At 37.1% G+C, this 14,518-nt stretch overlaps 1 pseudogene; it reads left to right on the top strand.

Annotated features, from left to right (window-relative positions):
- Positions 1–9,832: 9,832 nt before the first annotated feature.
- Positions 9,833–10,494, top strand: LOC124509994 (H/ACA ribonucleoprotein complex subunit 1-like; annotated as a pseudogene).
- The last annotated feature ends 4,024 nt before the right edge of the window (positions 10,495–14,518 follow it).

The raw sequence follows: 14,518 nt of genomic DNA, 5'->3' as shown, positions 1-14,518 counted from the left end.
ATGAACAGGAAGAGATTGTATTCTCTGTGAGAGGCATCTCCGAGGGCTGTTCAGTGCACAGACTGAAAGGCTATATGATGACATGGCAGCCCTAATTAATCCACACTTGAATGAATACAGTCCAAAGTAGGACAACTGAAATAAAGATCTTTCACATCTTTGTGATGTTCATTACCCTATAACTAATAGTAATGGATTCATTTCAACAAATGTTTTTTGAGCTTCTACTATGTGCCAGGAACACATCTAGGTAACTGAGATACATCCATGAATAAAGCAGAGATCCCTTTTTCCCTGGAGCTTACAGTCTAGTGGGAGAAACATATAATAAACCATAAGCACTACAATTATTAAAATTAGAAGATAGTTCTACAGGAGAAAAAGAAGAGCAAAGGATAAGTGTTTGATAAAAGTTAATCTCCTGCCTGCAGGTGTAGTTTAGTTCTTGTCATTGTAAAAAGTAAGGTCAAACTCAGGTAGGTCCTCAAAAGTCAGGTCAGGGTCTTAATAAATTGCCATTTAAAAGACTCAGGAAGACCAAAAACAATTCAGAAGCTCACTTGGAATTAGTTGTTGACCACTACTAGGGCAATCAGGCAGGGAAATGTTCGATGATAACATTAAGAAATTGCAGCTATAGCACAATAATATTCACTTTGTAACCAAGTTAATTAACATTAATATGATTATTTTTATTTTAGTGATAATAATAGCAAATATTTTTGAGAGCCTACTGTAGACCAGACTTTGTGCTTAGCTTTTCTTACATTATCACTGTTATGTTCACAACCATTTATTAGCATGGTCTATTATTACTTTCATTTTACAGATAGAGAACTGGAGACTTTATATAAGTTGCCTAGGGTAACACAAATGGTATATGATGGGGTCACGATGTAGAGATCGCAGCCTAACTCCAAAGTCATACTGTCAACCACCTGCTCTATAGCCTCATGCTGATGAGAGATTAAAGAATCAGCCACAGGGAGGTTTAAGTACTGAAAGAATCTACACGTGTGAACTGATGAGTATAGGAAACTCCACTGATGAATGCAACTAAAATGTAGAGCTTTAGTTTCTATCAGGCAGCGAAGGACATAGGAGAAAAGAAATGCTCAAAAGCAAAGGCATTGAAGATACCAAGACCAGAGCCATAAAACAAATACAAGACTCTTCGTTCAGTTGTTTCACAGCTTGGGTTGAGTGTCTCTTGTTCAGATACACCTAGAAGGTTTGGCACTGATCAGTAGGAATGTTTGTTAATCTTAGCATATAATTGTTCATAGCTATTTTTCTTAACTTATTTTAATTCGTTTGACTTAAACCTTAATGCTGTAGTTACAGTTTATTCAAAACATACTCTATAATTTTTTAAGACACTTGCTTTCCTGCTTCTAAATACAGTATATGTTTTCACTTTTATTGGGTTGTCTAATTTTCCAATATGTTTTATTCTCCAAGTGATCTTTTTCATATGAAGGAATCATCTTATTCCATGGCTGTTTCTGATGGACAGTTTGGGCTGCCCTCCAATTGCTGATTATCTTGTTAGAGGTCATCTGAAGTTATGTGGAACATCTCATTGGCCATCCCCTGAGCAGTGCCCTGATGGAATCTCTAGAAAAATACACATCCAGTTCCATAAAGCACATAGTTTTCACTTATCAAGAGTTTTCCCCAGTGGTTTCCTTTATCCAGAGACAGATCCTACCACATATCTGAATCATGACTTTTTCATTGATATCATGTGAATGTATGTTAGCTGAGGCCAAAAGGTAACACTGTAATTTTCTTCACAGTTCAATTCAAAGTTCCAAGAAATCTTCCTTAGTTAACTCCACTACTTAGAATATCTTCATCTAGCTTGATAAATATCACAGAGTGATCTTGACTGTTTAGCTCTCATGTCTGCTTGAATATCTTCTAAATAATACACCTCTTGAAGACTGGAACTGTGTCTTTACCTTTTTTGTCTCTAGCTTTCTCATTACACTTCTGTACTTAAGTGTTCAGTGGAAACTTGTGGAGCAGAAGATAGCAGAGCTGATCTTTTGAATTGCAAAGGACAATCTTGCATCTGGATGGTTTTGTGTAAATCTGGTACAGATGGTCATCTCAAGGCCCTGTTAGTTTCAGAACTCTATAGTCTCCATTTCTCCCATGTATCTAGAACATAGAGAACACTAATAGCCTCAAAGTGCTCAGAAATCAGCTTTAGCAGTAGCAATGCAGCCAACTAGATATTTTTTTTATTCCAAAGTAGTAGCTATTGATCGTTTGGCCTCAAATAAAATACAGATTTTAAGGAGATTCCTTGCTAAGTTTTGCTCATTTTTATTTGTGCCAAATGAAAACTTTCCAAGAATGTTCATTTAGAATCTAGAAAGATTTATTAAGTATATATGTTTTAGTGTCAGAAAAATTAAATTCCAAAGAAAATCATTCATTATATAATATAGAAAAAGAACAACTCTAAAGACAAAAGTCAACTGTATTTGAACAAATTATCCATTCATGTTGGGCTCTGTCTCCCTACTCTTCATTAAGAATTTATCAATTTCTTAGAAGGAAAACCTACTATACAGTGACTCCATATCAATATTTAATGTAATAGTGCCTGGAGCACTGGATTGACTTTCTTATTGTGAAAATGGGAAAGGAAATTAAGACTCTGCCCTATTTTCTAATGGCAAGACCCTCGGATAAATTACAATTTTGTTGTTGTTCTTTACATCCTAGGAGTGATAATGATCAGATTCTTTGTGTTCATTGATATGTTCTTGCTAGTTTCATTTTGTCAGACTTAACTGCAGCATTTAATGTTATCGATCAGACTGAAAAGTGCTAAGATGTCCTAACACTCCCATGGTTATATGGCCTGGCTGTAGCTTGTCCAAAAAAAAAAAAAGTAATTTGTTGGTCTTCTCCACTGGGTTCCTGACCTTAAATATCCACTGTTCTCCTTGCTTTTATTTTTACATCTAGTATATTCAGTAAAAGTGTAATACATTCCTGATAACTGGCAATACTCTTGATATTTCTTTGCTGCTTGCCTATCTACCGTTCAGTGTGAGATATACTGTCCAGGTATGGACTTCGGTATAACATCAAGTTCACACAAAAGCAGGACATTCTACAAAATAAGAACAGGATAAGGACAGATATTACCCAATATGTATAGAGGCATATAGTTCAGGCCAAGGCCATCTTGTATTGTTTGAGGTGGTCAAGTAGAAGTACATGAGAAAGCTGTCTGGCAATCAGACCTGAACCATCCTCATTTAATCATTGAGTCTGGTTGCAAATGATTCTAGATCAATTCCATGATATAAAAATTTCCAAGATTTTCTCCTCCAAAAGCATCCTTTAAAGTGTCTTCTAAGGGTGTTTTCTCCAATGTTTACCACTGAACTTTCTCATTAGCAGGTTTGTACTACATGACTGAGACTTATCCGTGGATTTGAATGTCGTCAGAACATAGAAAATTAAGTGTCTGGAAAAGTGCCTTGGTGAGAAGGTGAGAAACCAATTAGACCATTAAATGCATTTGGAGAATCCATCTAATAGTAGATCCAACTAATAATAGCTTCTAATAGTTATATTAAAGCCAATTCTTATAGCTTTCAACCCTGGCATTTTGTTTTGCTTTAAGACCACTATATTCCGGATCATGTATTACCATTGCCATCCAAATGAATCAGGACCAAGAAATTATCTCTTTATAGCAGAACAGCTCACCACAAAGTGCATACATGATATCCCCATCCTTCATTGTAGATGACTCTCTTGCCCAGATTTCTGTGGTGAGTGGGTTTGTAATCAGTTGGCCAGCTGCAGAATGGAGAACACTTATTACTCATCCCTATAGAAATAAACTTTTGATGACACATTATTTATCCAAGCGGAGCATTGCTTCCAACTGCATAATAATTATCTATATGCATACATATAGATAAATAAAATAGCTGGGTATATAAATGTAGATATAATGTGAATGATCCTTGAACTATGGATAACAGTACGTTCAGGAGATACTTTCTGGAACAATAAGATTAAGAGATACCACAGAGAAGTAAAACATTTTTCTTAGGTATAGAAAATATCCATTTGTTTGTCTTTTGATAGCATTGCTATCTTTGAGGTTTTCTCAGTTCATGTAATTTGGTTGGAGCAACTTCAAGGGGCCCAGGACTGGCCACCCAGATCATCACATCTTCCTGGGTTTGGTTTAGAAATGGGTTCATGATCCTGTCAGAGACAATGAGACTCAGTTCTAGGATGCTAGAGGAATCATTGGGACAAAAACTCTCTAGCTGATGGTAGACATTTTGATTCTAGGAGTGGAGAGATGGCATAAGAATGAAGGCAACACAGAGGATGGCAGAGGGAACCAGTGTTCTGATGGCATAGAATGTACAGAGGTGAACCTATAAATGATCTCTTTTGCCTAATCTAATTTAAATTGAAATTCTGTCATTTGAAACTGAAGTAGAATTGAATAATACATGGGTTTACTCATCAGGTAGGTAAAGGAAATGCTGCACAATGTGTTAGTATTTCAACAAGGAATCTGACAGTGTTTTTCAGGAAATCCTTGTGGATAACATACAGAAATGTGGAGTGGATGCAAGCACAGTCAGGTGACTTCATCAATAATTGAAGAGCCATGTCCAAGAATGCTAATTCCATGTCAACCTGAAGGAAATTTTATAGTGGTGTGCCTCGGGGTTCTTGCCTGGCCCTGTCCTTTTTGACATATTTATCAAAGGTTTGGATGAGCACACTGATGGCCTTCCTATCAAATTCTACAGATGACAAGATGATTGGAGCACTAGATAGTATGTTGGATAACAGAGACAAGTTTCCAAAACTCTTCATAAGCTAGAGCATCAGAATGGAATTTTAAAAAGAACAAATGTAGAATCTTTGAATTAGATCCAAAAACTAATTATACAAATAACTGGGTAACACTAGAAGCTTAGTTAAGTGTAATTTCAAAATGGATCAGCAATGCGATACAGCTGTCTAAATAAATAAATAAGTAAATAAAGCTACATTAGATTGCATAAATAGGACACAACAGTGATGGAGGCAGATGTCATATTGAATCATAGTTAGGCTGGTAGGGAAGAAGCATAAAGAGCCAAAGGAACTAAAGTTTTCAAATATTTCTACCTGAATATCTAATGATCTGCCCCAATGTGCCAAATTATGTAAGCAGAAAGGACAAAAATTACCAATGGGAACATTCACAGCCCTTTTTCTGCTCCCACTTGTTATTTGGATATTCTAATTCCCCCTTCCCAAGAAGGAAGAGTTGGTTTTTCTCCAGGAGAGAAGTTGAGTTATGCTACCTAATAAAATAGGCAAGGAGGATAAAGAGAGGAAGAGACAGGAAAGCCAATGGGCACATACACTAAGAAAGAGTTTGGGCATGTTTATTTTTTTTTTTTTTAATTTTTTTTTCAACGTTTATTTATTTTTGGGACAGAGAGAGACAGAGCATGAACGGGGGAGGGGCAGAGAGAGAGGGAGACACAGAATCGGAAACAGGCTCCAGGCTCTGAGCCATCAGCCCAGAGCCTGACGCGGGGCTCGAACTCACAGACCGCGAGATCGTGACCTGGCTGAAGTCGGACGCTTAACCGACTGCGCCACCCAGGCGCCCCTATTTGGGCATGTTTAAAGATAGAGGAGTTCCAGAACACTTTTAAGGTGTAAGAGAATAGAGAAAAAAGAAAGGAAGGGGAATTTTTTGGATTATAGTAACCACTCAAGTACATATAAAACCAAAATGCATCTCTACTATAATTACCCAGCTTTTGGTATGATTTCTGGCTCTGTAAGTATTATTAGGATTTCTCATATATTTCCTTCTCAGCCAGGTCCTGCCTCCTCCCCATCCTCTACCACAGGCATATAAAAGCCTTATGGGAAAGCCTACCACATTCCTAACCAAGAATGTATAATAGTGGATTTCATACCACAATATGATTGGGTCTGGAAGTAGACAAGGCTAATTTCTTTCAATGTTACTAATCAACATAGTATTGGAAGTTTTGGCTAGTATAATCAGACAATTAAAATAAGGGGAATAAAATCTGGAAGGGAGAAGAGAAAATTGCCATTGTTTATAGATTATATAATAATTTACATTCAAGTACAAGAGAAGTTACAAACTCTGAAAATTATTAAGGGAGTTCAAGGTCAGCAAGTTTGAGCAATAAAAATATCATTAAACAAAGACAAATAGCATTCCTTTATATCAGCAATAACCAATTAGAAAATGCAATAGAAAATAAAACATTATTTACAGTAACCCAAAAGCTAAAAACTATGAGCTGGCCTAATGGTCTTTATAGAGGAAATTTTAAAATTCTATTAAAAGAAGAGATTTGAATAAATGGAAAGCCACACTACATAAACAGATGCAATATCTTTACAATTTAAAGATACAGATTTCCACAAACTGATCTACAAATTCAATACAATTCCAATAAAAGTTTCAGCAGAATATTTTGGGAAAACTGGATAAAATTGCTTCTTAAATGAATATGGGAAATTAAAGGCCCATAAACAACTAAGACAATCTTGTGAACGAAAGAATCTAGTGTGTCCCTCACTAGAGGAATAATATGATAGAGTACTTGCCTAAGATGGAATAATATGCAGTGTCAAAAGAAAAATGAATTAGATCTTCATATAGTAGCATGGGTGGATCTCACAATGGTATATACATATAATGGAATACTTTTAAAAAGAGGAAAATTCTGCGATGTGTGACAACATGGATGAACCTGAGCATATTATGCTGAGTGAAATAAGGCAGTCATAGAAAGACAAATACTGCATGATTCCATTTCTATGAGATATCCAAAATAGTCGGGATCATAGAATCAAAGAGTAGAATGGTGGTTGCCAGGACTGGGGGAAGAGGAAAATGGGGAGTTACCGACCAATAGGCATAAAGTTTTAGTTAAGCAAGATGAGTAACCTCTAGAGATCCAGCATACAACATCATACCTAGAGTCAATGATGTATTATACACTTAGTTTAAGAAGGTAGATCTCACAGTAAAATAAAATATACTGCTAAGTGAAATAAATGTGGTTTATAGCAAAGTAACAATTGTGTAAATTTCTAAAAAATTTTCACACATACCAAACAATATTTTTTACAGATATACATATATACACATAAACAAATGTTTAGAAGGTAGATGGGAAATATTCACAATCCAAACAAAAGATTGGGGGATCTATGAAAGGACAGGAACTGGGATCAGAGACGAAGATGAAGGAAAAGAATACATTAAAAGGAGGGGAACTGCATGGGCCAATTAAATGCTAAGAACTAGGGAGCATAATTAACTCCATTCTGTATAGGCAAAGACCAAAAAAAAAAAAAAAAAAGGGTGGGGGCAAGTGGGGGAAAAAAGACTACTTAAAGGATACCAACTTAGGATCTCCTTTTCCATAAAGCATTTAAATGAGGTTTCATTATCCAGATTTCAGGCAGTGGCTACTTTTAAATGATCTATGGAGGAAGTAGCCTTTTGCTCTTGAGGTCCTAAGGTTCAAACTGTCTACACATCAAAAGAAATCAACTTACTTTATAAATTATGCATTCTTTCTTCCTTTCATATGTCTATCCATCTAGTTATATCCTAAAGCATAATCATTTATACAGTGCCATAGTATATAAAACATTTTCATGTGAACTATACCATTTTTTTAGAACTATACCATTTGATTGTCACAAAAATATAGTATTAAAGGTGAGTTAGGTATTATTATTATTATTATTATTATTATTATTAGTTTCTCCTTTTATAGATTATAAAAGCTCATATTTTGCCCAGGTCACATTAGTGGAAAGGGCCAGAGCCAGGAAGGAATCCAGATTAAGTGACATAAAATCTCCTGATGTTTCCACTGAATCCATTCTACAGAGGTGAATGTGCCCAATATGCCATTTCCCTTAATCATGAACATCTCTGGGAGGAAGGAAATATTACACAATGAAGAAACTGTAGTTCAGAATGTTTTACCCAAAATCTGGCAATTTATAGTTGCAGGAGCCAAGACTCAAACTCTGTTTCTGTGCCTTAATCATCGAAAGGCCAACATTGAAACAACATCCGACCAAAGGTCTCTACAAAATGGGCTTCTTAAAAATACAGAAGCAAATGTTAAAAAATTTACTAGCGGTTCTGAGTCCTTTTGAGGGCCCACTGAGCCCTCCAGAGGCTCTGGCAGTCTCTAAAATCCAGCTTTGGTTTGCAAGGAAATGCTGCAGGCAGTAGAGCCGACCTCACCACCAGAGCCACCTCCAGGTTGACCTGTTAAAGGTCACCCAGCTCTCTGCTCTGAGAGCCCAAAATCAAGGATGATGTCCCCCCCCCCCCACACCTATATTGTGATTGAGCAAGTTTAATGGACAGGCAGGAGTTCAGACAGAATGTGTGCTAGTTCCTCTATTGTTACAACATCCCTGACAGGTCAGTGAAGGCTCCTAAGTAAGTGTTAACTCCTTAAACAGTATTGGAAGGTCTGTAACCAAACTCAGGAACTGTGGTTCTCAGCCCTAGTTGTGCAATAGAATCACCTGAGAAATTTACAAAAACACTGATGCCTTTACCCAGTGGACTGGTTAATTCAAAATCTCTTGAGAGTAGAATCCATGTATCAGAACTTTGTTTAAAATCTCCCTGGTTGGTGATAAACATGTTCTGTAATTAGATAGTGGTGATGGTTGTGCAACTTTGTGAATAAGAACTACTGACTTGTACACTTTAACAGGGTAATGTTTACGGTGTGTCAATTATACCTCAATTAAAAAAAATACTTTCTCAGTTTATTCTAAAGTATAGCCTGGGCTGAGAACCACCATGAGACTGGACAGTGTCTTCCAATCTGGGCTGTACATTGGTATTTGCTGCGGAACTTTAAAAAACACTGAAGCCTAGGGGCACCTGCGGGGGGCTCAGTCAGTTAAGGGTCAGACTTTGGTTCAGGTCATGATCTTGACGGTCGTTTGTTTGAGCTCTGCATTGGGCTCTATGCTGACAGCTCAGAGCCTGGACCCTGCTTCAGATTCTGTGTCTCCCTCTCTCTCTCTGCCCCTCTCCCGCTCACACTCTCAAAAATAAAAACAAACAAACAAAATACTGGAGCCTAGTCATGACCACTGTAGATTCTGATGTTATTGGTCTGGGTGATAATCTTGGCATCAGGAGTTTAAAAACTTCCTAAGGTGATAGCAATGTGCAACAGGTTGAGACACTGGTCTAGAATAGTGACCCTCCACCTGGGCTCCTCTGGGAACCTGGGAACTTGTTAGAAATGCAAATTCTTAGTCCCACCCTAGACCTACTGAATCAGAAACTCTAGGTCTAGTCCCACCCTAGACCTACTGAATCAGAATATAGCAGCCTATAGTTTAACAAGCCCTTCAGGTGATTCTGATACTGGCTGCAGTTTGAGAACCACCGCTCTAGCCCTCAAGGAAATTGCATTCCAATCCAGTTATTATCCTTAAATTTCCCTAATCCCTAAATATTTCTGGAGGACCTATTCCAGATGTAGGAAACCTTTTCATACCTAGCACCATGCTACACAACTGCGACTGAAGGTCTAGCTGGAGAGTGACTCACTTGGAACTAATCAGGAAGAGGAAGCCATGTAAGACGTGGGGTTATAACTTTTCTCTTACGCGAGACTGTTAATTTCAGGCAGGTGAGCTGCGGTAGGGAGCAGGAGGATCTGGAAGGAAGGAGTTGTGGCGTCAAGAGTTCACTGCTTGCGGAGGGAGGAGGTTCTAACCCGGGGCGATGAGGCTGGTAGAGCAAACAGGTCTTTTCCAGGCGGAGGTTGTAGAAGCTTTAATGGAGGTGGCGGCTTCATTCATAGCAGCCGCTACAACCTTCCCGGATGGAGGCAGTAATTTCAAAAGCGATGGTGGCAGAGGAGGATTTGGACAAGGAAGTGGCCACGGACGGTTGAACAAAGGCCAAGACCAACGATCTCCAGAACATGTAGTTTTATTAGGAGCGTACCTGTATCCCTGTGGAGATGACATAGTTTTTAAATGTACTGCAGACAAAAATAAGGTGCTTTACTTCAGCGCTCCAGTTTATTTAGAGAGCAAAGAACAGATTAGTAAAGTGGATGACATATGTGGACAATTTAGAGATTTTTTTTCCGTTAAATTGTCAGAAAATATGAAGGCACTTTCCTTTAAAAACCTGCAGAATTTCACATGAACCCAAATAAACTGCTCCCACTGCAGAGGTTTTTACCTCGACCTCCAGGTGAGAAGGGACCTCCAAGAGGTGGTGGCAGGAGGAAGAGGTGGAGGAGGCCCAGTGGGCGGAGGGGCGGTTTCAGACGCGCAAGAGGAGGTGGAGATGGAGGCTTCAGAGGAGGAAGGGGGGTCGTGGTTCTGACGGAAAGGACATTCAGCGTAACAGTTCAGGAGAAACTTCCTGCATGATCTGCTTCTATGGATCAGAAACTTGTTTCTTGAGCAAGTCTTGAAGAACTGGTCATTTTATGACAGTGGAACTAAAATGTCAATGCATGCAAAAGTAAGTGAAAAAAATAGGCAATTTTGCTCTAAAAGAGTGTGAACAAGTGTTCTGTATAATGCTTGGAACTCTGTGGATGCTTAATAAATGGACAATTTTCATTTGAAATATTAAAAAAAAAGGAGTTAATTTCAGTTCTCACACCAAATCCTCGAGATTAGAATTACAAAATACTACCTACGTGGCCTGTTATTCCTTTACTTCATTCATTTTGAAACTCAAAATACATTGTGTAACCTCAAATCCTTCCTTTGTCTTAGCCTTTTTAAGCCAGTGATTCTCTTTCTTCGTTTTGATCAATAAATGATTTCTGCAGCCATTTGAGAACGATGTTGCTTTGACATTTTAGAAAATGCATTGTTTAGAATTTTTTTTCTAAGTTTGTAATGAAAAATCTAGATTTAAATCTGTATTGAAGGTTTTGAGATAATTTTTTTCTATCTGCCAGCCCACAGTTGTGTTGTATGTTACTGCATCATTAATTATAGACTTTTAATGAAGCAGGTTTCCCTAGATTTTCAGCATTTGTGGGAATATCTCTTAACAGTATTGATCTAAAATCAGTCTTTGAAGAAATGGCCTACTTTTTTGTCCGATGTTAGGTCACTTTGATATAACAAGGTTGCTAATCATTTATCCCCCTGACACTAATTATTCCCAAATTACAAATAGAAGACTCCGAACCTGTTGTTAAGGCTAGTTTATTTGGGAGCATTACAGTACCACACACACATACACACCTCTCTCCAGGCTCATTAACACAGGGATGACACAGCAGTATTTCTGGGGCCTGAATTGTGACCACACTTTCATTTGAATAGAGAGATAAGCTGCAAAACCAAGACTTGTGTCCTTGAAATTTTAGTGCCTTAAAATTGGTTCTAAGGCCTGTCAACATCAGAATGTAGTTTTATGTAACTTTATCTGCCTCTTATGCTCTCCCAAATAAGAGAATTTCAACTCATTCTGCCAGACATATGCCTCAGGCCCTGAGTACTATCCCATTCCCGTTGGGGCCTTGCACTGGTACCCCATCACCATGGTGACATTCAGACATCCCTCAAGAGGCCTGCGCAGGTGAGTCCATGCATGGAGCTCATTATCCCACAGCGCCAGAAGAGAGAGTAATGCATAGAAGAGTCGTTGGAGATCATGGAAGATAAGTAAAAGATAGTTATTAGGACCATTTATGGTAATTTTTTAGAGGACAGACGATTAAGTAAAATCAGAAAAGCATGAGGTTGAAAATAATTGGAAGGTCAGTAAATTGGGTATGAAGGAAATACTCTCCAGTGAAGAATGAGTCTTGAAACATCATATAGTCATTTCTATAAATTTATTGGGAATTACTTTAAAAAAATCATGTGTGAAAAATTTCTCAGTGAACTAGTAGAATCTTTCTGCCTTAGAGACCCTGGGAAGTCCTTTTAAATGTGTCCTCACTAGTTCTCAGGATTCCCTCAGTCTTGAAAATCAATTTCTATTCCTTCTCCATGGAGTTGATTGTCCAAATATTATTGGTAACATTTTTTGAAAATTATAATCACACATAGTGACTGATCCATTATCCTTCATTCATAACATATCAATAATCTCCCAAAGTAGATAATTATATCATTATATACAACAGGATCTCTGAATATAACAGGTATGGTTAGAAGGAGGCACAGACAAGATGACAGCAAAAGGTCTGCTCAGGGATGAACACTTTTTTTCATTTTTTTTTTTTTTTAGTTTTATTTCTGAGAGAGAGACAGAGAATACATGAGTGGGGGAGGGGCAGAGAGAGAGGGAAACATAGAATTCAAAGCAGGGTCCAGGTTCTGACCTGTCATCACAGTGCCTGACCTGGGACTCGAACTTACAGACCACTAGATCATGATCTGAGCCAATGTTGGACACTTAACCTACTGAGCCACCCAGGCGCCCCAGGGATGAATACCTTTAAAAAAATTGCCTAGTTCTTCATAAAGATTACCACCTGAAGATAATCGGAAAATATACCTGATAGCACATATTTTGCTTTGTTTTTCTTCTGGTACTTGAATTACTCCTTCTATAATAATAAAAAAAAAAGTCACATTGGAAAACAATTCAATATATAACCAATCTAAACACAATGTATTATGCATTAGCATTAAAGTGAAATTACATATAGTTTTATACTCATGATAGCCTAAATAAAAGAGATTAATAAAATAATTGTTAACATACATTCTTTTTAGAGTGTTAGTGGAAATATCAAGAAACTATTTTTAAGACAGTTAATAAAATATTTTTCTCTCTAAAAATCATGTGGATTATATGCAAATATGAAATGGAAATCTTTTATATTAATGGAAGAGGGTGTATACTAACCCTCAAGTAGCACAAGAAGAGAATTTCTCTGTATTTTTACCATGAAAAGAACTTTTGACTCAAGGCTCAAAAAATAAGAGCCCTAGTGGTATTAATGATTCCAAATGCAATTGAATAAAACCATCTGTCTCTAGTTTTCACAGATAATTCAGTGTGTGGAGAAGATCTAACTTTTGGTGTAAAAATTGCTGTGTTTTCTGAAACCGCACTTTTTTAATTAATTAACTTTTTTAGAGCAGTTGTAGGTACACAGCAAAACTGAGCAGAAAGTACAGAGTTCGAGTAAACATTCTGCAGCCTACCTCACACTGTACAACTTCCCCTTCTGTTGACATCCTCCACCAGCATAGAACATTTATTACAACTGTTGGAATTACATTCACACATCATTATCACCTAAAGTCCATAGTCTAGGGTTCACTCTTGGTGATATACATTCTATGGGTTTGGACAAGTGTATAACGACATGTGTCCATTGTAGTACCAGACAGAGTAGTTTCACTGCCCTAAAAATCCTCTGTTCGTGGCCTATTCATTCTTCTCCCTAACCCCTGGAACTATTAATCTTTTTACTGCCTCCATAGTTTTGTTGTCTCTTCCACAAGTCAGGCACACAGTTGGAATCATATATAAGGCAGCCTTTTCAGACTAGTGTTTTTCATTTAGTAATAGACTTTAAAGTTTCACTCATGTCTTTTTGTAACTTGATGGCTTATTTCTTTTCAATTCTGAATAATTAATTTTCACTTGTCTGGATGTACCACAGTTTACTTATCCATTCACCTGCTGACAGATATCATGAATGCTTCCAGGTTTTGATAATTCTAAAGAAAGCTGCTGTAAACATCCACATGCAAGTTTTTGTGTGAATGTAAGTTTTGAGTTCATTTGGGTAAATACCAAAGGGAGTAATTACTGGATCATATGGTAAAGTATGTTTAGTTTCTTAAGAAACTGCCAAATTGTCTTCCAAAGTGACTGTACCGTTTTATATTCCCACCAGCAATGAGTGAGATTTCCTGTTGCTTCACATCATTGTCAACATTTGGTGCTGTCAGTGTTCCAGATTTTGGCCAAGCCAGTAACTATGTAGTGATATGTTATTATTTTATTTTGAATTGTTACTGATTTTAGTGGGAAAACTTTGAGTTTCTCATCATTAGGTATAATGTTAGCTATAGATTTTTTTTCTAAGATATTCCTTATCAAGTTGAGGAAGTTCTCCCTCTATTTTTAGTTTCCTGAGAATCTTTATCATGCATGAGTACTGGATTTTGTCAAATGCTTTTTCTGCAGCTATTACTATGACCATGTGATTTTTCTTCTTTAGCCTGTTGATATAATATATTACATCAATTAATTTTTGAATTGTTGAACCAACCCTGCATACCTGATATAAATCCCACTTGATCATGGTGTATAGTTCTTTTTATACACTGTTGATTTTGATTTGTTGATATTTTGTTGAAAACTTTTACATTTATGTTCAAGATATTGGTCTATAGTTTTCTTGCAATGGTTTGTCTGGTTTTGGTATTAGCGTAATGCTGGACTCATAGAGTAAGTTAAGAA

The sequence above is a fragment of the Lynx rufus genome, unplaced genomic scaffold (assembly GCF_022079265.1).
Source record: "Lynx rufus isolate CCGP_SWC_20201006 ecotype Redwood Valley unplaced genomic scaffold, mLynRuf1.p SCAF_1, whole genome shotgun sequence".
Taxonomy (NCBI): domain Eukaryota; kingdom Metazoa; phylum Chordata; class Mammalia; order Carnivora; family Felidae; genus Lynx; species Lynx rufus.
Note: the sequence above shows the minus strand (reverse complement) of the source record. Positions and strands in the feature narration are given on the sequence as shown.